At 41.9% G+C, this 24,509-nt stretch overlaps 1 protein-coding gene and 1 long non-coding RNA gene across 6 annotated transcripts in view; one reads left to right on the forward strand and one right to left on the reverse strand.

Annotated features, from left to right (window-relative positions):
• LOC147021451 (uncharacterized) overlaps positions 1-24,403 on the forward strand; it is a 49,780-nt gene extending 25,377 nt beyond the window's left edge. The window contains exons 2-4 of one of the 4 annotated variants that reach the window (XR_015060796.1): positions 1,089-1,273; positions 17,909-21,869; positions 22,076-24,403. This is a non-coding gene — a long non-coding RNA (uncharacterized LOC147021451). Of the gene's footprint in view, positions 1-1,088; positions 1,274-17,908 lie in introns of all 4 variants that reach the window. The other 3 variants (XR_015060794.1, XR_015060795.1, XR_015060797.1) reach the window with 3 other exon arrangements.
• Positions 1-24,509, reverse strand: part of LOC147021450 (hepatocyte nuclear factor 4-alpha-like) — a 162,852-nt gene that overhangs the window by 78,108 nt on the left and 60,235 nt on the right. The window lies entirely within an intron of this gene.

A 24,509-nucleotide genomic window follows, 5' to 3' on the forward strand; every position in this document is an offset into this window, starting at 1 on the left:
TAGGACATTTGAATCAAGGCCAACCGACCAAACAACCATGATGCACCAATACAGACTGTAGTTGAAAAAGCTATTATTTATTATTTGTATCATTGATGTTCTGCTACATGACGACTGACTGCAATGGTGAAGTTTAATAAGGCAGAGTTTGGGTTAGTGTAGTGGTTCAGAGTAAACAGAGTACAGCATAAGCAAAGCCACAACTTAATGCCTGAAAAGTTAAAATGGAGAATATAAACAACACTGTAATGATTGGGGGGTGGGGGGGGCTGGCAGGATGGCCTAAAGGTACACCGAGAGGTAAGCCTCGAGGTACGCACACTCGCCTCGAAGATGTCTCACCTGGGTTTGAATCCCAACCCAGCTATAAACTGTCATCCTGGTGTTTTACAGGCAGAGTGATTCATCAATGTACATACTGTTCTTCGGATGGAGGTTAAACTGGGTGTCCTATCTGCCAGAATTAGCTGACAAACGTTAAAGTTCCCATGGTGTCCTTCATGAAGAGTAGATGATGTATCCCCGGCACCATGAACAAATGATAAATTCCTCCATAACTACTGCTGGGAGAGGGATGGCAAATCGCTCAGCATGACCCCTGGCCTAAAAACTCTTTTGGAAGAACCAGCGCTCTCCAACTCAGAGTATGGTACCGCGGATCAGATGTATAAGGCTTGGGAGGGGAGGACATCCTTTGCCACCAAACTGACTGTTAGGTGTTACCAGTCTTCTCTCTTCTCACAAGTCCTTACAACTTGTACAGAATATGGTGGCTATCCTTGTAGCTCAAGCTCACAAATTTGATCACATCACTCATATTCTCAAGACGTTACTGAACTCCTAGGATGTCAACATGTATACCAAGCAAACTCGTTTCTGCCTACATTTCTGACCTCATGACGCATTACACCACCTGCAATAAAGCAACTCTCGAACAAAGAGAATGTAGCATGAACTCTGCACGACTCCTAAAATTCCCACATCCTCCTATATTATGGTTTTAACCCTCTCCTAAAATCCCATATATTTTTTACTGTTGTTTATTTTTTTTTCCTTAATCTTATTTTTTCCCTCTTCCTTCTTTGCAGAGTACCTTGACATTTTACTGCAAAATGAAAGGTGTGACCGCTCGATCGATTTGCTGAACATTTCACAGACACAGACATTTGCTTGATGAACAATTTGCTGGCATGGACCCAACTGAACCCACACTCCATCCGACCTTTCCCATATTCACACCATGTCTGCCAAGCACGTATCCAGCGATGATCATGTAAGTGTACGGCAGATCCTCTTAACAAAAATTTGTCCTACCTGTCGGTGATTGACAATATTCTTGCAGTCGGATCCCCTAACAAAATATTGAAACCTAATAATACTTTAATTTTTAATTTCTAATTATCGAAGGCTGATGGAGGGACAAGAAAATATTCCTAACAGCTGATCATCTATTTGTCCGCCTTTGTTCAAAACATGCTACATACATTTACAGCATAGTAACTACATATCAGCAATGCATACGCATCCGAGGGCGACATAGATGTGTCACGTTATGAAGATGATTTTTAAAAGAGAGAAACATGTACCTTGAAGACCTTGGTCAATCAATGAGAAAAGCACTGCTAATGCTCGTGTGAAAGCTCGGAATAGCCAAGAGACGTCGGATGAGCTGAGGTGCTTTGCGACGGAGCATCATATCCATCATTATGGCAGACAGGAAAATTTCTCAACTGTGGTTTTTTTATGTTGAAGAATATTAAATGCTACTGAGTGCCGTGTGCTTCTGTTAATTAGTGAGCCCGCTGTAAATGGAGGAAGTTGATGATGTTGCGTCAAACGCAGGCCTGTCCTGAGCAAACCGAAGAAGAAACAAAGCTATCACTGATAAAGAAGGATTTTGTGATTGTAAAATTGCCCACAATTCCCGATCATGGTGGCCATAGTGGATCTGTAACTGTTTAAAGTGATTCTTCACCATTGAGAGATAGGGTCAAAAGCGATAAAATGCATTAGTATCTCAAAAGGTTTTATGTTGAAGTTTTGACAAAACTAGGTGGACGAGTTAGTTAGGTGACAAGAACAAGCCGATTCGATTTTGGTTCAGGTCCGGATCCAGATCCGGCCTATTCGTGGGATATAAATTGTAAACTGTTGAGCCTGGTGGAGGTGTATGAGCTACCGAGTGTCGTTCTTGGTTTGCGCTGTTTTTGTCTGCCAAAGTTGTGCTGCTTGGAATGATAAGTTATTTTCGATTTGTATTCTCCACGATTGTTAAGCATCGTGCATTCAGGACAGAAGAGGTGAGTGATTAAGGTGTGTATTCATTTCCCATGATAATTTGGCAGAGAAATAACCATATAGAATATGCAAGTTTGCAGCGACCTCCAACAAGGAGGTATACGTTCAAAGATAAATCATGTTTTGTGTCACTATCTTACGACATGTTGTACACATGCAACATTGGATTAGTTCACCTCGCTATCCTGTGCACAAAAGTCAAAGCCAAAACGTAGGAGCTGACCAGTCCCTGAGAGTTACGATGATACATACACAAACTACAAAGGATCTCAAAATGCAAAGATAATCCACGACGATGTGCCGCTCCTTGATCTCTCCGACATCCTCTCCAGAATCCAGGCCATACAAGCGCTGAAAAGTGTATTGGCCAGTACACACCCATGACAAACTCCAGTAACAACTGGAAACAAGCCAGAGATAGTATCACCACATCTCACAGCACTCTCACTACTAGAGTATAGTTCAGACATCAGATTCATCAGTTTTTGTGGCACCCCATGAAGACCAAGAATCCTCCAGAGGGCATCCCGATTCCCTGAATCAGACGCTTTCCAGAGATCAACATAAGCTGCAAGCAGCACCTGCTGAAACTCTCGTCTTCGTTCGGTGTGGACCCGAAGAGAAGGATACGGTCAATCAGTGACCTTGGTGTAAAGCCTGACTGTTCTTGGCGCTGGTGCTCAAGCATATGGTGGGGAACCCTATCAAGAATTAAAACCTTTCCCGGCACTGAGAGCAACGTCACCCCTCGGTAGTTGTTACAGTCCTGGTGATCAACCTTCCCTTTCCAGAGATGGACAAAAAGGCCCCTCTTACAGTCATTTAGGATGATACCTGTGTTCCAGGCAGAGCACAGAATTGCATGCAACGGCACGAGTATAGCATTTCCACCAGCCTTGAGAAGTTTAGCATGGATGCCACAGATCCCCGGAGCTTTACCCCATTTCAACCAGATCACCGCAGCCTGTGTTTCCACAAATGAAGGTGGATTACAGTTGATTAGAGGGTTAGCAATAGGGATAGTAACACCACTGACATCCGACTCAACTGTTGGTGGATCAGCCTGCTACAGCTGCTCAAAGGAACCGGCCCAGCGGGCCTTCACTTCAGACTCCTCTACCAAGAGCCCACCCCCCTCCACTCTAATGGGAGTACACCAAGGGATGGGCTTGGAGGAACGCAATGCACAAATTCCCCTGTAAACAGGACGAGAATCACTTTTTTTTTTTAGACCTTGTCGAGGCTCGTGTGAGAGCTAACACACAACGCACAGCAAGGGGGCATGAGACAAGGGGGGTGGGAGTGGGAAGGACAAAACAATGGGGAACAGATATCTTGGGAGATGTGTGGAAGGGAGAGGGATGGGACGGGGAAGATGGGGAATACAAGATGGACATTACAGGGACTTTCAGAAAGGAAAGCAGGGAATTTGAAGGAGGTGGGCTTGGGTGGATTATTGGGGGTAGAAAAGATCAAGCATTTGGATGGGGGGTGAGAAGAGATGGTGTATAACAGATGTTTTGAAAGCCTGGAGGGAAGAATGGAATTTAATAGAGTGAGGGAGTTTATTCCAAAGGCGGGAAAAAGAGGCATGAAAGAGTGAAGGTGAGCAGTGATTCGTGATTTTGGTAGTTTTACCAGAAGGGGGTTGTTGGCGGACCTTGAGCGGCCTGCGGAAATGTGGTGGGGACAAATTGCAGAGAGAGCAGGGGGGGGGGCGAAGCTGGAGAGGAGCCCGTAGAAGACAGAAAGACCACCGACCCGCCTGCGGTGAGAGAGTGAGAGGCCTAAAGACTCAGCCTTATTGCGGGAGATGCCAATGATCCGAAATGCCTTGGTTTCCACAGCGTGAAGCCGAGAAAGGTGGGAGGCAGGAGCACCAGCCCAGATGGGAGAGCAGTACTCCATCAGGCTGCAGACGAAAGCTTTGTAAGTGGTCAGGAGCTCAGGTGAGCCGAGGAAGGACTTTGCACGACGGAGGATTCCCAGTCGGCGACTGGCTTTGGAGGCGAGGTTTGAAATGTGTCTTTCCCAGGAAAGGTCATGGCAGATAGTAAGACCCAGAAGCTTGAAAGAAAGGACTTTTTCCAGTGGATTGTTGAGAAAGTGGATGGGGGGGGGGGGGTTCTAAACGATCCTTTCGGAGAGACATAGTTAGAGTGTGAGATTTGTCCGGATATTGTCACTTGGCCACAGGTGATACTCTAATCCCTCACAGATTCCTTGCACATAGGCCTCCTTGTCCACACTCAGCGCACGAACAGTTTTATGCCTCAACTCCCTGAACAGCTCAGCTCTGCCATTAAGCCTGGCCCTGCAACTCTGATCAATGGCATCCAATGTACCTTGAGAGACAAAATTCTTCTTCACCTGATGGTGAGTACCCTGACATCCATTGGTAACATCAACAATGGTGGTCTTGAAGGCATTCCAAAATTCTTCAGGATTCCCCAAAGCATCCAGACCACCCAAATCTCCACTCAGCCTGTTCACAAACTCCTCAACTACCCTCTCATCCTTGAGCACGCCAACATCCAGCCTTGGCATCTCAAAGAGATGGGGATGGCCAGACCGAGGCTCCCGGTGTAACGGCAGAAAGTAGACACAGCAATGCGCTGCTCCGGCACAGGCTCCCATATCTGACCTGACCTTACCTGGGATGGTACCACTCTCCCGGATTTAAGCAGCAACTTCAGAGTTGCTGCAACAAGCCTGTGGATCTGAGCACTCTGGTGGTACTTGCAGTTCTGGATCATCTTCCAGCGACCATCAACGAGCATGTCATCAATCTCCTTTGCCACACCACCAGCGTTGGAATACCAATTCCAGCAATAAGCCTGTGGGTGCTGAAACCATGAAACAGCCACCTTAAGTCGATGACTTCTTGCAAAGTCAAGGAACTTAGTGCTATTCAGGTTCACAGTTCCAGATCCATGGGACCAACACGTCTCATAACCATCCCTATCAGTTACAGTTGATACATTGAATTCCCCCAAGACTAGAACAATATCTCGCCTGGGGCACTGATCAACCACAGACTCAAGCACGGCATAGAATGCATCCTTTATGGTGAGATCACTTGCCTCAGTCGGAGCATAAACAGAGAACAGGGAAACAACACCCAAGGAGTGACGAATCCTCAATTATCATTGGGGTCAGCTTATTGGACACAGTTTCAGCAACTCCTTGGGCATGGTAACCATCAGAGTGACCATACCAATAGTAGGTTTAACCATCCACCATGATCTCACCAAACCTCAGAGTGTGCTGCAATCCCAATATTCAAAAAGTAACCCAACTGCAGGAGGACGACCGCAGACATACAGTAGTTGGGCACTAGATATGAATGGCCGTTTGCTCACAAGGAGCTCCTCCATCCTTTGCTCAGTTTTTTCAAAAAAAAATAATACTGCTGGGTGTCCATATCCATACACACTCCTCACCAGGAAACTTGGTGGGGGAGATGGTTTCGTCATGAAACAGGTTATTACAGGTTTACATGGTACCAAGTCACAGATCTAATCTGGCCTGACGAGACTGGCGTCTCCATCTCAGATCCCTGTGTGTGTGTGTGTGTGTGTGTGTGTGTGTGTGTGTGTGTGTGTGTGTGTGTGTGTGTGTGTGTGTGTGTGTGTGTCTCCTCCATAACTCCTAAACCATGAAACTTAGCAGCCCAAACTTTGCATGCATACTAAGGGAACTCCACAGTAGTGCATGAATGAAAACTGGGTGTTTGGGTTAAATTAAAGCACCCCTTTTGAAGATAATTAACGGCCTTATTTAATATCCTTTATCAAGGCACATCCTCGGACACCTCACTCTTCCTCGCTGTGCTCTTCGTTTGCCATTTTGTTTGGCCTGCTCAACAATGCCTTGAGATGGACCAGGCCGCAATGGTGGATTAATGATAAAGCACTAAAAATGTTTTTTTTTTTCCCCACTTTCCTCTCACATCATCGTACGCCTCATTCACATACCGACAAATTGCTGGATACATCTCTGATGTGATTTTCCACGATGTGCTATTACGGACTAATTAAGGTATATCATCAAAATATTATTTGAGTTTGGAGGATCGAATCATGTGGATTAAATAACTCGAAATCTGGAGTGAAATCTGAAAATGTTAAAAAATCGGCGATGTTTAGTTTTTTTTGGGTCGGGCCCTTTACCAATCAGCTTGCTTTCGCTTGCCAAGCCAGCCATTCCTTATGAACCATTGAATTGCAGTGCTTGCTTGAGTGCTTAAGCCACTTGCCGAGTAACCTACACTACTACAGTTGATAGTAGTACAGTTTGTGTCCCCATCAGGATGTATATAGATGGCAGTTGCTGCAAGGTAGATGTACGTAAACAGCACACATGGACGGACGTGGTACATATGGGTAGATTTTGATCTGTATTAAAGGGACTCTCCGCAGGTGTGTTTCCATGCCTGCATGCTTAGTTACAGGCACCAATGGAGGAAAGTTTTATAGTGGTGGAAGTTTTAACTTGTAACATCAGCAGCGTATGATCGAACAGTCTTTTCTTTGTCCTCGTGGCTGTTTCTAAAACAATTGGTTATATTATTTGAACTGGGTGTGCTTTATAAAGGATGTATGATTTCTCTTTGTGAGTTTCAAAGCAAAATAAATTTCATAATACAAGATTTCCGAGGAGTTTTCCAAATCACCATGTTTTTGGTTCACGAAAAAATATTTCCACGAAAAAAATAAGTGACCACTATATTCGTTATTGTTGTGTCTGTCTCTCTGTCTGTCTGTCTGTCTGTATGTCTGTCCCGAGCATATCTCCGTGGGTTTTGATCCGATCCTGATAAAATTTTGGTGGGAGGTTTATATCATGATCTAGTTGCGTTTTCCGGAGAATGGGCATGCTGCGCCCATGATGGGCGGAGCCACGCCCAAAAAACATGTTTTTAGGGGGTAGCCGATTTCAATTTGCATCTTCTCCTAAGGGGTTTGGCGAATCTGGCAGAGGTTTCGGTATTTGGTTAGCCCAATGGCACCTGCATAGCCTCACGGAGCTCGATTTTTCATTTTCGTCCCAAGGTCAAGGTCACAAGGTCACAGGTCAGGTCAGGTATGGGAGTATGTGCCAGAACAGCGCGTCGCTGTGTCCACTTTCCGCCGGTACTCCAGGGGTCTCCGTCTGGCCATCCCCCAGGCAGATGCCAGGCCCATCCCCATCTCCTTGAGATGATGGTCAACCTGCTGCAACCACGAGGCACGTGGTCGGCCCACTGGCCTCCTCCACTCACGAGACTTCCCCGATGAGAGAATCTGGTGAGCAGGATCAGCATCAGGAAAACGAGCCACATGTCCATACAGCGCAACTGACGCTCACGGACTATGCAGGTAACAAATCTCATCCGAGTCTCTCTCAGCAACCGCTCGTTGGACACAAAATCCGACCAGCGATAGCCAAGGATTCTCCGAAGAGACCTGGTACCAAAGGAATTAAGTCTCCGTCTCAGATCCTTGGTCAGAGTCCAAGTCTCGCATCCATATAGCAAGACTGGAAGTACCAAGGACCTGAAGACTCTGACTTTCGTCCTCCCGCACAGGTACCGGCAGCGCCACACCCCATGATCCAGTGAATCCATGACTCCCCAGGCCCGACCCAGAGGTCTATTGACCTCTGACTCACAGCCAGCAGGGACATGAATATCACTGCCAAGGTAAGTGAATCTCTCCACGACCTCAACATCCTCACCACAAACAGACAAAGACAGGACAGCAGCATCCAAGGTCAAGAACTTAGAAAATTGCGATTTTGACATAAAAAAATCCTTCTTCTCCGAGGGGTTTGTCGAATCTGGCAGTGGTTTCGGCATTTGGTGAGCCCAATGGCACCTGCATAGCCCCACGGAGCTCGATTTTTCATTTTCTTCCCAAAGTCAAGGTCACAAGGTCACGAACTTATAAAATTTCGAATTTTGACATAAAAATCATACGACCGCCCAAACTTTGAGAGCTAGGATGACAATATTTTTTATGCATAATCTTGAGGTCATTCCCCACCTAAAGTCTTGAAGCCATTTTGCTCTATCTCGAACACCTTGCCTGTGGCGCCCCCTTCAAGTTTGTTTTTACGCTGATTTCATCAAAGTATGGATAATCTGATGAGTGCGAAATGCCATATAGCCTATATGACGTTATATTATTGCTGGAATGTTCCAAAAAAAGTTTTGCACCAAAGGTCATAATCCTTGACTTTAAAGGTCACAAAGGTCAAATTTTCAAAGTTGTGGGAATCGAACCAGGTTTTCGACCTTCTTCGATGAACTAACTCCAATAAGCTATAGCACGTATCCCGTTTCCTTATTTTAATGTCCACAACATTGTTTTGTGACCTTTAGAGGTTATGCAAAGGTCAACTTTTTAAAGTTGTTGAACGAAACCGGGTTTTCGACATTTTGCAGCTTATAACCTGTCACTCGTACCACATCATGTTGATCATTTTTATAACTTGGTCAAAAATTATCACATTGTCTCATCCTTGACTTCTGAAACAATCTACATCATCAAATACCGCTCGTGAACCATCGTCGTCTTCAGACTTGTCTAAATTACAGTCAAAATTTTTTTCCACCTGTCACATGAAGATTGGCAGCTGTTTATAAAGAATAATGTTTATGCACATCTCATTGAAACTTCATGAATGCAACGTTATTTTAAAAAGTTGTTCATTGAAATTCCCCCAAAACAAGGGTGAAAGCAACCCAAGGTTTTTAGGTTTCACACAGAACGTACAATAATCGGTAATTACAGTGATTTCAATCAGCCGATTAATGAAAAAATGCCGATATCCTCTCCAGGAGAGGGGGGTGGATTCTGGCAGATGTGACATCCAGTTTAACGTCAATCCAAGAGACCGTACACACATTGATAAATCACCCTGTCTGTGAAATACCAGGATGACAGTTTATAGCTGGGTCAGGATTTGAACCCAGGCTATACAGCTTAGAGTGTGCATCTCTCGGCTATCCTTCCATGATGTGGCAATTCATTGCTTTGTAACCATTGTACACATTTTTTACTCTTTGTAATCATCTAATTTATTTTGCTTATACCAACTCCAGAAATGTTCCCATGGAGAACCGCGCCACTGTATCGCCATCAAAGCTTGAAGAGCGCTTGCCAAGTGGCTTAACCACTTAAGCAAGCACTCAAACAAAACAGCTGAAGAAACATTTAAAAATGAAACATTAAATTTTTTACATGTATTTATCTATGCTGAAGTGGCAGGTCGTATAATGATAGAAGATCGTACAAAAAGGGGAATGATGGTATGAAATAAAATTGTACATTTTCAGTGAGCCGGTCACCGCCCGACTCACCACATGACAACGCAGGGCCAAACACAGGCGAGTGGGCCCTGAACTTTGTTCAAGCCAATCAATATATTCAGTGACAATGCGAATATTGTAGAGTGCTTGCCAAGTGGCTTAAGCACTCAGGCAAGCATTCCAATGAAATGGTTGATAAGGAATGGCTGGTTTGGCAAGCAATTAGCGATCACCAATTGGTCATATAAACACGATGCACCCGAATATGCATGGAATGTCAGGTAATATCAAAGTTGGACAAATGAGCACTTTTTTTAGCAGTTGGAACTACTGCTGAAGTCAATAAGGAAGTTTAAATTTTGTAATTCGGTCTACATTAAGAGATTCTGGAGGTTAAGGCATGTGCGGAAATTAAATAAAGCCCTGAACACTGACGTCGCCGGCATTTTATAAGCATGGGAATGTATCCAGTGATTCGTAGGTATGATGAACAGGCATTCAATGATATGAATGAGGAATGTGGAAAAATATTAAAAAAAAAAAAAAAAAAAAACTTTATCATTAAAAAACCATTGTGGTCTGTTCAAAGTCAAGGCATTGTTGAGCGTTCCCAAAAATGGTGAATTAAGACCCCAGTAAGGGACAGCGAGGTGACCAAGGATGAGGCTTAAGAAAGGATATAATTACAGAAGGCCGTTGTTAATTATCTTCAAAAGAGGAGTTTTAATTAACCCAAACACTCAGTTTTTACTCATGCACTCCCTTTGAGTTCCCGAAGAATGCGAGAAAGGTTTCAACTGGCTCGATTTCATGGTTTTGGAGTTATGGAAGAGACACACACACACACACACACACACACACACACACACACACACACACACACACACACACGATTGCAAAACCCTGTCTCCCACTCCGCGAACAAGGTGCTCACATGTTATGATAATTAATATTTTCTAAATAAATGAAGAACATCCTGCTTCACACCTCAAACATCTTTAAATATATATATATATATATATATATATATATATATATATATATATATATATATATATATATATATATATACACACACACACACACACACACACACACACACACACACATATATATATATATATATATATATATATATATATATATATATATATATATATATAGTTGTAGAATTCGCGCCCGCCCGGCGTGCGAACGACCGCGTCTAACCAATAGTGGTCGTTTCGCCCACCGGACGGACAATCCAGTCGTGACTTTCTGGAACAACGCCAGAAACCAGTCACGGGTGGGTTTTTAATCCCACCACGGCCCAGTCCGTATTCTACCCGTGCGAGATAGGGTCAATTGCCGAATATCGATATACCTAAGTACCTGCGCAGGTAACCTACCGAGGGACCGTACCTCGGCGAAGGCCTCCTTGGACACAAACCGCTTAAAAGGTCCGTTCCGTTCTGGGATAACCGAGCGGGTATTATCACCAGAGCTCGCCGGACCCGATTCTATCGGTTATTTAAAAACCAACTATATTCTGAGTGCAAGATGGGGCAGTTCAATGAGGGAATGGACGCAACGAACAGGTTTACATTCACACAAGGACATTTATTATGATAAAGCAAGTATGCAATTAAACAAGGCAAAACACGTATGCACCTATACAAGCAACAAAAGCACGACAAAAGAACTACAACCGTCTACTTATTATGTACAGTCACTTGCACTTAACAGCAATTCCTACTTCTTAGACAGGCCCACGGACACACACGCATACACACACCCAAGAAATGGTGGCAGAGGCCTTTAATAACCAGCTCCAGCTCGGAGGACTGGTGAGCTGAAACCCAGAATCTATCTCGAACCTCTCCACCTCATGTGGTCTTCAATTGTTTGGACCCAGGCTCCAGCGAGAGCGAGCTGTATCCAATCGCCGAGCCGCGATCCTTCCCGAGCTCCCGCGAATCCTCCTGCGCTTCTCAACACGTGCTGGTGAGACGAGGCGCAGATCCTTCCCGTCGATGCGTCGCTTCCCCGAGGAATCACCTCCCGCGCTTCTCAACACATGCTGGTGAGGCGAGGCGCCGATCCTTCCCGTCAATGCGTCGCTTCCCCGAGGAACCACCTCCACGAACAGGTCGATGAGTCGCACCAAGCCGGGAACCAAAATGGAGAACAAAGAGCTCCAGGACCCGAGAAGAAGAAGCCACCACTCGCAGATCGAGCCGAGCGACCGGCTTAACTACCTTCCGAACAGGGCAGCTTGAAGCAAAAAGCTCTCCCGAGCCAAGCAGAAGCCGAAGCTCACGGAACCATCAAAGCAAAGAGCCTCCAAAAAGCCTCCTCCCGAGCCAGGCCTCATCCGAAGCTCACTGAGCCAGCCGAAGTAAAAAGCTTCCGAAGGCCTCAGCCCGAACGCAAGCCAAACAGGACCGAAGGTCTGCTGAACGACTACTCTCTACTGAAGCAAAACGCTTACTAACCAAGAACAAAGAAAGGATCTTGTCCTTATCCTTCTCCGGCCTTCCCCCGATCCGGCCGTGACTCATGCCCTCGTGCTCCATCCCCCCCGCTCAACCACGGGTGGGAGGGAGTTGTTGAGTCATGAGTCACGGGACGGCAGGATTCTTCTTCCTCTTCGCAGAAGAGGGGGAGGGATGTCTCCATTGTTCGTTCCCTAACAATTAAATCGATCCGCAGCGCATCCAATCGATTTCTGAACATTTAAACAATGGAAGGTGAGCTATCTCGGGAACAAGTACTTATCGACATAGCTGACTAAAGGAACCTGTATGTTGTGTGCAATCGAATTCCCAAATTCGTAACAATATATATATATATATATATACATATATATATATATACATATATATATATACATATATATATATACATATATATATATATACATATATATATATATACATATATATATACATATATATATATACATATATATATATATACATATATATATATATACATATATATATATATACATATACATATATATATATATATATATATACATATATATATATATATATACATACATATATATATATATATATACATACATATATATATATATATATACATATATATATATATATATATATATATATATATACACATATATATATATATATATATATATACATACATATATATATATATATATATATATATACATACATATATATATATATATATACACATATATATATATATATATATATATATATACATATATACATATATATATATATATATATATATACACATATATATATATATATATATATATATATATATACATATATATACACATATATATATATATATATATATACATATATATACACATATATATATATATATATATATACATATATATATATATATATATATACATATATATACACATATATATATATATATATATATATATATATACATATATATATATATATATATATATATATATACATATACATATATATATACATATACATATATATATATATATATATATATATATATATATATATATATATATATATATATACATACTATTCGTAATACCCACTCCCTCCAAGAGCAAAATATGGTGTCAGTTCCCCATCCCTTAAGCATATGTGTGATCAGAGTGAATGCAGAGCCAAAGTTCTGCTAAACTACAGGTTCCTTTTTCCAATTTATGTTCCGATGCGTATTCAAAATACAACATTCAATTGAAATTAAGTTGTTCCTCAATCAGAGGCTGAGATTTGTGGACAGAAAGACAGACAACCAAAGTGAACCAAATGTTGAACCTGGCTTTTTGCTTTGTGCACGGAGGGGATAAAATCACAGATGTATGAGGAGTGTGTATTACATGGAGGTGCAGGAGAACGACAGATGTCAAGTGGCAGTGTAAGATGAGGAAGATAAAATGCAAGAGAGAACAAAGAGGCCAGCAATTAATTTGCAGTTGAAACAGAGCATGTCCTCCTCCAACTCAGATCAATATTTGGGGAAGTTGAGGATTCTCAGATTTTTTGATTTGATTAAATCAAGAAGTACCAGTCGGGATGTGAAAGGGTGTCTGCCCATTTTTTCACAAAATACATTTCATGCTGTGAGGCGTTTTAGAGAAACAAGTAATGGCCCTGTGTAGAGTGCCAAGGCAGTATTAAATTTGTTCATATAGAAGTGTCATTTTTATGTTACAGATCCTTTTTGTAATTCCCACTTTGCTAGCTCCTGGAAATGAAACACTAATCTGGTGAGTTTTATGTGTTATGGTCAGTGTGCCCATGCTAATAAAGAACAGTTGTACAGAGTGTTCCACAAAGACCTGGAGAACTTTGGTTGTTAATATATTTAGAACCATGAATGATACGACAATACCCTTTGTTTTATATGATACAGAAACTCAAAGTTTTCTTTTTTTTCAGTATTTGTGGTTTAATGTTAAAGAAAATGGCGACTCCACAGAAGAAAGTTCAGTGCGTCAAATGGTTCAGAGACAGATCTGACATGCAAGTTCAGCATAATTTTTGTACAAAGTATGGAAAGAATCTGCCATCGCGGACGACCATCAGAGAGTGGTACACGAGGTTTAAGGAGACTGGAAGTTGTCAGAAACAGAAAAGTACTGGTCGAACAAGAACAAGTGCAGAAGATGTTGAACGAGTGCGTGAATCATTTCAACAAAGCCCAATAAAATTAATCCAACAAGTGACTCCCAACCTCCACTGTACATAAGATTTTTCATAAACGACTGAAGCTTTATGCCTATAAGGTGCAGATTCTACGGGAACTCAAACCAAATGACAGACCCAAATGCAAGGCCTTTGCCTTTGAAGTGTTCAGTCGCATAGAGGATGGCGAAGATTGCCTACAACAGGTCATGTTCACAGACGAAGCTTGCTTTCATGTATCAGGGAAGGTCATCTGGCACAATTTGAGGATCTGTGGCTCTGAAACCCCCCCCCCCACCAAGTGATCATTGAACACATATGCAATAGTTCCAAGGTCAATGCTACATGAGCGCTTGGTGGGTCCGTTTTTCTTTGCGGAGGATACAGTAACCTCAACAATTTACATGAAGATGTTGGAAGGATTTGCCCTCCCACAGAATGAAGACCTACAACCCAATATCATTTTTCAACAGGACCGTGTTCCCCCTCATTGATCCCGAGTCGTTCAACCTGTCCTGAATGAAAAAATTTCCAGGTCACTGGATTGGCCAAGGCAGAACAACTGCCTGACCCTCACGATTATCAGACATAACCCCTCTTGATGTTTTTTTCTGTCGGGGTTTGTCAAAGAAGTTTTCTCCAACACCAATGTGGCAAACCTACAGGATCTTCGTTCTCGGATCACAGCTGCATGCACACTGGTGGATGCAAACATGCTGAGCTGAACATGACAATAACTCGTGTACCGCCTTGATGTCTTGCGCATGACAAATAGAGCTCACATTGAAGAGTATTGATAATGTACACAAAACTTTATGAGTTTCTGTATCATATAAACAAAGGGTATTGTTGTATCATTTGTGGTTGCAAATATATCAACAACCAAAGTTGTCCAGGTATTTTTGAACGTGCTGTGTATGTGTGTGTGTGTGTGTGTGTGTGTGTGTGTGTGTGTGTGTGTGTGTGTGTGTGTGTGTGTGTGTGTGTGTGTGTGTGTGTGTGTGTGTGTGTGTGTGTGTGTGTATGTATATATATATATATATATATATATATATATATATATATATATATATATATATATATATATATATATATATATATATATATATATATATATATATATAGGCTTGTAGCAAGGTATTATGTACACATTTAGGACCAAAAAATGAAAGTCATTGTGTGATTAAGTTTTGCATATCATTTGTTAGCCAACATCATGGGGTTTCAGGATCTATTTGGGCAGAGCTTAATTCTTCCTCTTTCTATTGCTCTGACAGGGTCAAAGTTGGTTATCAATTATCTGTATCAAGGAACCACTCATATCATTATCTTGCCAAAACGAAGTTTTTGCAAGATTATGTTAGTCAGCTTGTATGTTTTTTCTTTTTTTTTTTGTCTGTAATCACGTATAAAAAGTTCTGCAGAGCACAGTTATCATTGGAAATTTTTGTAACTTCGCATATCAGAGGCCTATCGAGGTCCCTTTCAGCGCACAAAATTTTGAAGGTCAAGGTCACTTTGTCGCAAATCAGGGGAGTTGACGAAACCCTTATTTTTTGAGTAATTTTGATCGGATCGTCTTCAAACTTCATGGGAATATAGTTCATGGTCTGGCGCTCAGCTGATTAATTTTTGGTGGCAATTGGCCTTGACCTTCATATGTTTTTTTCTTTTTTGTCTGTAATCATGTATAAATCACTCTGCAGAGCACAGTTATCATTGGAAATGTTTGTAACTTCGCATATCAGAGGCCTATAGAGGTCCCTTTCAGCGCATACAATTTTGAAGGTCAAGGTCAAAGGTCAAGGTCACTTTGTCACAAATCAGGGGAGTCGACGAAACCCTTATTTTTTGAGTAATTTTGATCGGATCGTCTTCTAACTTCAAGGGAATATAGTTCATGGTCTGGCGCTCAGCTGATTAATTTTTGGTCGGGATTGGCCTTGACCTTCATAGTTAGCGCCTAAGGTCAAATTTTCAAGTTTTAGGAACCATATCGTGTAGTATCTCAAATTGAACACCTCGATGCGTGCTTTCTAGATATGTCAAGCTTGAGACATTATGACATCATTTGCTGACGTTATGAGGAAAACGCATATTTTTCATGGTTACTCTGTAGAACGATTCTCATCGGAATCTCTTGTAGGCAGATATTCCTCAAGGAGTCGCTCCTGGTGGATAGCAGCTCTGTTCACCTCAGTGTGACCTTAAAGAAGTCACACGTGGTCACCTTTTGGCAAGATACGGATCACCCTGTGGGTGACATTGGTTTATTCTAAAATTGGTCTGATGGCTTAGATATGTATTATACACTAATTGGAAACCACATATATGGAGAATAATTGGTTTACCTGATATTTGACCTTGAGCTAAGAGGTCAAGGTCATATGAAATTAACAAATTGATCAAATTAATCAGTGTTCATTCAGGTCATAAATATATATGCACATAAACTTAAACATATAAATACATGCTGTGATGAACCAAACTAACATCTTAGGATTAAAAGTGCAGATTTCTTTAAAATGTTACATACTTCCTAATGACCTTTGATGTTCTGTATACTGAACACAAACTGGCCTTTGGTATTGATTTTTATATCATAGGGCCATCTTGGTAAACTTATTCTATGGTTATAAAATCAAGCTTATTGCTACCAGTAATTTTGTAGCAGCTTGGTAAATGCAATTTGTTACGTATTTCCTTACATTTTTGACCCAATCGTGGAAGTGAACCTAAAAACTGGTATGTAGTAATGATCCATGTTGAAACTTGCCATTTTAAATCATCACTTTATGCAGAAGTAAATTGCTATTTAAGATGTTCTATCAGATGCATTTCAAATTTCTGGAATAAGATTTTGAAAGCTTCACTATGACTGGGGGAAATTTTGCAAAATCTGAGATTTTACACATTTGAAGGTGCCAAGATATGCAGAAGGTCATAAGAAATGTACTGTTTCGAGGAATTGTTCTATTCTTATGTACAATGATATACATCAAACAAAAAATGCATTTTCAACCATTTTGGACAACATATACAATCATACATGTAACCCATTTCTAAAAAATGAGCTATAAAAATGGAAAAAATAGCCTGTGTTTGGATAAAAACATGCTTTGTAAGCAACTATATCCATAGGACCCATAGCAAAGTATACATTTTCTGAAAGCACAGACACTTGGGCATTGTATAACATTAAGATTGTTTATCTTATTAAAACTGGGTTCAATTTCTAAGCTTTCTCCTCATTTAGGACCACAGTGTACACAATACCATGCTACAAGCATATATGTGTGTGTGCGTGTGTGTGTGTGTGTGTGTGTGTGTGTGTGCGTGCGTGCGTGCGTGCGTGCGTGCGTGCGTGCGTGCGTGCGTGCGTGCGTGCGTGCGTGCGTGCGTGCGTGCGTGCGTGCGTGCGTGTGTGTGTGTGTGTGTGTGTAGTATTATCAAGTACCTAATCGTCATTACCAATCAATCACATCTCCTTTATCTTAACAGCGATGAATACTTCCTTGTATTGATCCTTCCAAGGATGAATAGGATATCTCAGAGGTGTACAGACTCATCTCCAGCTGAGCTGTCTACCCTGAGCTTGAATCTCTGCCGATATACAAACTATCATCCTGGTGTTTTACAGGTAGGGCGAGGCATTGATGTGTTTGCCGTCTTTGGGCATCTCATCTGCCATCATTAAATGGTGGACGTTAAAGATCCCATGGTGTTCTTTGTGAAGAACAGGTGAGTTATCGCCAGCACCATGAACAAATTACCAGTTTCTGCTCTCACCTACAGGGGGAATTGCTGCGCCCCAGCAAATGATGCTACCTGCAACCATGCTAAATACAACAGAGGGAGGAGGAGAAGGAGGAAAAGGAGAAGGAGGAGGAAGAGGAAGAGGAAGAGGAAGAGGAAGAGGAAGAGGAAGAGGAAGAGGAAGAGGAAGAGGAGGAGGAGGAGGAGGAGGAGAAGAAGAAGGAGGAGGAAAAGGAGAAGGAGAAGGAGAAGGAGGGGGAGGAGGGGAAGAATGAGAAGGAGGAGGAGAAGGAGGAGGAGGAGAAGGAGAAGAAGAAGGAGGAATAGGAGGAGAAGGAGGAGGAGGAGAAGGAGGAAAAGGAGGAGGAGAAGCAGGAGAAGGAGGAGGAGAAGGAGGAAAAGGAGGAGGAGAAGGAGGAGTAGAAGAAGGAGAAGGAGAAGGAGAAGGAGGAGAAGAAGGAGGATAAGGATAAGAAGAAGGAGGGGAGAAGAAGAAGTAGAGGGAAGAGGAGGAGGAGGAGGAAAATGAGGAGAAGAAGAAGAAGGAGGAGGAGGAGGAGAAGAATAAGGAGAAGATGAAGACGATCAGCACAGGCAATATTCTCCACAATTTCCAAGCATGGCAAGGTCCGTTGTGATGGAAAAGGAATGACTGTCGTCACAACCTGTGACAAAATCCGGTCGCGAGCCGATTGGGAAATGTGCATTTCAAGTGTTCTTAAAAGATGAACAGCGCAATTGAGAAACACATTTAATGCGCTATTAAAATATTAACTCGACATCTTTTATCCATGTCAGGCTCCGCCGTGGTTAGTTCAGAACGAGATGATTCGTCACAGTCACGGATTGTTTCATCCCGATATGGAGCCATTCAAAAATTACGTAACGACATTTTGTTTTTTCGGGAGGGGTGTATCGAGAATAACACTCCAATCCAAACAAAGCCAATGGAAATCTGATGCAACAAATCTAGGCTGTGAATAATAAGCAAAGGCCTACAACCCTGATGTCTTCAGCCAACCAGAAAACCAAGATGGCAGCCATATTAGTAGTCTTGGTACCATGGTGGGTGGGGTCTGGAGTCTGTCCGACCAATGGGTGCACATTTCAAAAAAAACATCGACCTCAACAATAACCACAACAACAACAACAACAACAACAACAATAACAGCAACAACCATGCAGACCTCTTGGACCGCAGGTCAAAATAAATGAGACAATGATCGAAATCCCACACATGGTTTGAATCATTTTCATTTCATTCAGTTCAAGCTCGTCTTTAGTAATAAAAAACAACAACAACAACAACAAACAACCCCCCCCCAATAATTATATAAATAAAACAAATACCACTAACCTTTTAAAACACCTCAAATGGTAGTTGATCCGTCGTCAATAAAATGAGAAAGTTTACATTTCTGGCCTTACCCTTTGTCAGAACAAAGAAATAGCTCTCATCGACAAAAGAGCTTTCTTACCTTCTTCTGTCGAAGGGTAAAGCCAGAAATGTAAACTCTCCTTTTATTCACAGTGGATCAACTACCATTTAAGGTCGTGTATTTTAAAAGATTAGTGGTATTTGTTTTACCTGTTTTGTATTCTTTTGCCTCCCACGCAGACTGCTCATTTTATGCTGAGTTTAGTGATCATATTCAATAATATTATATTATTGTGCATCTTCTGCTGAACTGAAGGCATTTTGAAGCATGGAACAGCACAACAGATTGTGCTGGGATTTGTAGATGGGTTATTGTGTTAATTTATGTTAGTTAACTGAATATGGAATGTCTGTATGTTATATGAACTGCAGCGATTGGAGTTATTGTTTAGTCGAACGGATTATCATCGAATTTAGTCTCAATCGCTGTTTTCAGTGTGTATTAGTTGCGGTTGGAAGTAAGTCGTCGGTTGGTTGAGCAGTAGCTGGAATGGAATAGCAGGACATGATATACAGTGTGGGTGAAAGATTCCGACACTTGTTAAAGACTCTCTGGAAAAATGGGGTTAAAGATTGCTACGAGTTAAAGATTTCTACCTGTGTTCTGTTTTGTCTTTCACGAGCAATGTGACAGAAGGTATCTCATAGCAAACCATCACCATCAGCACATTGTGTTCCTCAATGTTTGCCCACCCAGTGTCGGTGATTTGGATCAAACAACAAACACGAGGCCACACGTAACATCTATGCTCTGACAAAGCACACCACCCAACCCCTGTATTTTATCCCCAACAAATGTGGGCTGACACGTTGCTACAAAAATAATACTGATTGATTACCATGACGGCACCAAATAAGAGAAAGCTCTTTCATGAGCCTAGAGCATGTACTAGATATAAAATCTATACTATGAGAGAGCCATTTATCTATGTGTGTGCCTGTGTGTGTCACCATATTTTCTCAGAGATGGCTGAACAGATCTCCGTCAAACTTTCAGAGGTTCATCAGAGTGCCAGGGAGTGTTTTAGGCCAAAAAAATGGATTGGTCAAAAAATAAAAAAAAAGTATATATATATATATATATATATATATATATATATATGTATATGTAGAGTTTAACCAAATGTCCTTAGTCTTCAAACTTTTGATCTGTTGTTGGAGAATAAAACTGAAATGATTATTATTGTTCTTATCTAAAATGATGGCGGTGGAATCAGAAGAATGTTCATTGAAGTATGCGAGCCACCGTGGGAAACAAGGAGAAGCTAGGCGAAGTTGCGGGCATTAACCCTTCATCAGAATGACACTATATAGCCTTCACGGCCATTAAGACTAGTTTTGTATTGTGTATCCAAAATGCACCATTAAACAAACAAAATGATGAAAAATCTATTTGTTTTGACTCAGAATTGGAAACTTTATTTGGCCTAAGCAAAAAATAGAATAAAACACCCGAAGTTTTTCTTTCTCCGAGTGAGAAATGTAGACTTTTAAACATCGACAAATCCAAGCAGATCAGACAACCAGGTTAATCGTGTGTTTACATTGTACAGTAATGTATTCGCACCACATAGCTTAGTTTTAGTTTTACATTCTTACAATTCATAAAAGGAATGATGCCTGACATTAGGTAAATGCATGAAGAATGTATGATTACAGCCAAACTGCATTAAAGGAGTGTCCCACCCCCGAAGCAAACAAAGCCTAACTACTGCACCTGGTCACAATGGTTAGGGGAAGGACTTACATTTAGAATGATGATAATGATGGAGATCTTGAAGGAGTAATAGACAAGAGAAAGATTTGAAGCATAGATTTAATTCCCATTTTAATTAAATTATCACTCGCCACACACAAAATAAAGTTTTGAGAATTGGGAATTTTGACAATCTTTATCATTTTTGGGTTAGTCCTGCTTGAAATGTCTCGTTAATATGATTTAGTAATCAGTGAGAGGTATTCTACAAAAGCTTCATGTACTTGGCATGCCGGTAGGGATGGGTGCCAAAATGGATCCTCCTCCCCCCAGTGGCGTACTGGGGAGGAGTGGGGGGGGGTGCAGATGGGGACATGTGCCCCCTGAGCAATGGGTTCATGGGAGGGCAGGGTTAATCCTGACCAGAGGATGCACCGAATTCACAACGAGTTGAGCAACTTCGTCCAGAATTTAGCTTTTTTCATAAAATCATGGATAATTAAGATGATATATATTCATGAGCGACATCAAATAATTTTCCCTTGTTTCTACCCTCGTTATCTCTCGTTTTTCGGTGCTACAGTGATCCAAATACGTTGCCATTTTCTCTTTGCATATTTCCTTCCCCATATCCCCTTTGCCCCTTCCCCTATCCTACACGCATGACGTGGAACCACGTCGGCGCATCATGTGGGCATCGGAGAGAACAGGGTCAGTGTGCCATGTCATGATGACTAGTTTTTACGATTCCCTCTGAATTATACATGCATAATGCTGAATTTGTATTTTGATTAAAAATGTATTTCATACATATGCAACAATTATTAGCTTAATAATTTAATTGCATTATCTGTAGTTATCACCTTATAAGTGACATATCAAACACGTGACTCAGGTATTCTTTTTAATGTCCGCAGACATGTCTGGAAGAAAACCGAGTGGCGCTCAAAACAGGAAAAGAAAGTTAAAAGAGGAGGAGAACACGCGGAAGTCACGGAAATTACTGCAATAGTTCTCATCCTACTTATCCCCCCCAAACTTGGTATCATGCAAGTTCATTCAAAGGATGCAGCCACCATTGAGAAACCGATCATGAACAAGCTCGAGTCTGTCAAACTTCCATTCTATGATTGTCGGTCTCACGGTGTCAGTGCCAAGACAATGTCTGGCCGTATATTCGGTGTACAGAAGAGACTCTTTGACATAAATCCCCCGGCACTGTCCTTTAACTGTGATAACCACATGTTGAACCTGGCTGGAGTTCACTTTTCCAGTCGATAACCATCTGAAGGGTCATTATTTGCAAATATTGAGAGTCTATATCAATTCTTTTTTCACGTTCCACTCTCCGATGGGGAAAAAATTAAAGGTGATACCCATCACAGTTACATGGGAGTCTGAAACCCGCTGGAGTGCTATAGTGGAGGATGTCAAGGTTATTCAAAATGGCATTGACTTGGTGGGCCCACTGGAAAGACAGTTTGAGGATCAGAGTGAAACATCAGAAACTATAAGGGCACTCAGTGGAGCGCATACCTCTGCCACGTAATGCCTGATCCACGAGAACATAACGGGCCCGATACATTTTTGAAATATCATGCTATGCAGTACTACATCGTTTTTGGCTCTATCTCTCAATGGTGAAGAATCACTTAAAAAAAATTCGAGTAGTCTGACCCGGATCCGGATGTTCACCAAAATTGAATCAGTTCGTCCTGCTCACACACCCAACCTATCCACAAAATTTCATCTGGATCTGTCGACAACTTTTTAAGATATCCTGTGCACAGACAGACAAACAGATAGAAAGGGGTGAAAACATTACCTCCTCCACCTTCAGTGGTGGAGGTAACCAGGGGGATGCGGGGCAGGTGCTGCAAAGTGTCACCACTTTCAAATTTTTTACTCTTCTTTCTTTCTGGCATGACATCCTGGTGAAAGTAAATCGTGTACAAAAAAAAAAAAAAACCACAAGATCCGAACTTGAACTTCCTAGAGGTATCGAATGACATTGAAGCCTTTCAAATTAACATCTCCAAAATTCGAGACAACTTGTGCCCAAACTCTATGAACTCAGGCAAAAAAACAATATGAGGTAGGGGAGAGTGTAGGTACAGAGAAGGAGATGAAGAAGGAGATGAAGAAGAAGGAGGATATGAAGAAGAATGACTGGAGAACTGTCAGGAGATGAAGGTCCGACTCTCAGCAGAGGAAGAGATCATGAGAGTCATGAAAAGCGTTCAGGAGCGGCTCCAGCAGGAAATGATTCATCGATTCATTCGACTCAAGGGACTCAATGAAAAGTTTGGCTTTCTACTGCACATCAGATATGTCCTAGAGAACAAAAACTCGGCTACTCTACTTGTCAGACAAAGCTGCACAAGTCTAGCAAATTGCTATCACACTGATTTGGATGGAGTCGAACTCCGCACACAGATCTGCGACTGTAGGATGCTTCTAGAAACACGTGGAAAGAGTACACCAAAGACTCCTTCAGTGTCCTATGGTGTCCTACGGTGTGTCCTACGGTGTGTCCTATGGTGAAGATTGTTCCCATGTTTGCGAGTTGTGGTACAGATCCTTATTATCATTTCTGTGTCAATTGCAAGTCTGGTGTTGGCTTTAACGGTTAAGCTGGCTGGCTTAACATCTTAGAATCCTGAGTTTGAGGCCCTGTCACGCCATTAAACACCAGATGTGTTGACTCAGCCAGTCATCCTTCGGAGGTCGGCAAAATGAGTACCAGCTTAATGGAAATAGGGGGCACTGCATCAGCGGCGCAGTCACGCTCCCAGCAACGATGCAACCAGCAGCCACAGACTGCATCAAAATGGTGTGTGTGTGTGTGTGTGTGTGTGTGTGTGTGTGTGTGTGTGTGTGTGTGTGTGTGTGTGTGTGTGTGTGTGTGTGTGTGTGTGTGTGTGTGTGTGTCATTACAAGCTGTGAACACTCAGTAAATTAAAACTGACCCTCACGTACCTGATGGTATCAATGGGACAAGATCGCAGCAGTGATCTGTCCCTCGGTGTAGAAAGGGAGACGGTCGAAAAGGTCAACTTTGGCCAAGTCATTGATCACTTTGCAGCAGTTAAGGCTGGAAAGGTTGCTCTGCATTAAATGTTTGTGTGTACGACATACTGTGTGTGCTGCATGTATAAATATAATTACTCATGATAATGTTTGCCAAATGCTTTCTTCCTGGATTATCCATTCTAACTCTGATTGAATAAATATATGAACTGACATTTAGTGTTCCTTTCATCTTTATTTTTTCCTATGTCAGGTGGGGTTGGGGTTTGGGGGAGGGAGGAGGGGTGCAAAATTACATTTTGTCCCGGGGCACCAGGATAC

Source organism: Eptatretus burgeri, chromosome 8, assembly GCF_056783735.1.
Source record: "Eptatretus burgeri isolate ZD-2024b chromosome 8, Ebu_testis_v1, whole genome shotgun sequence".
In the NCBI taxonomy this organism is placed as follows: Eukaryota; Metazoa; Chordata; class Myxini; order Myxiniformes; family Myxinidae; genus Eptatretus; species Eptatretus burgeri.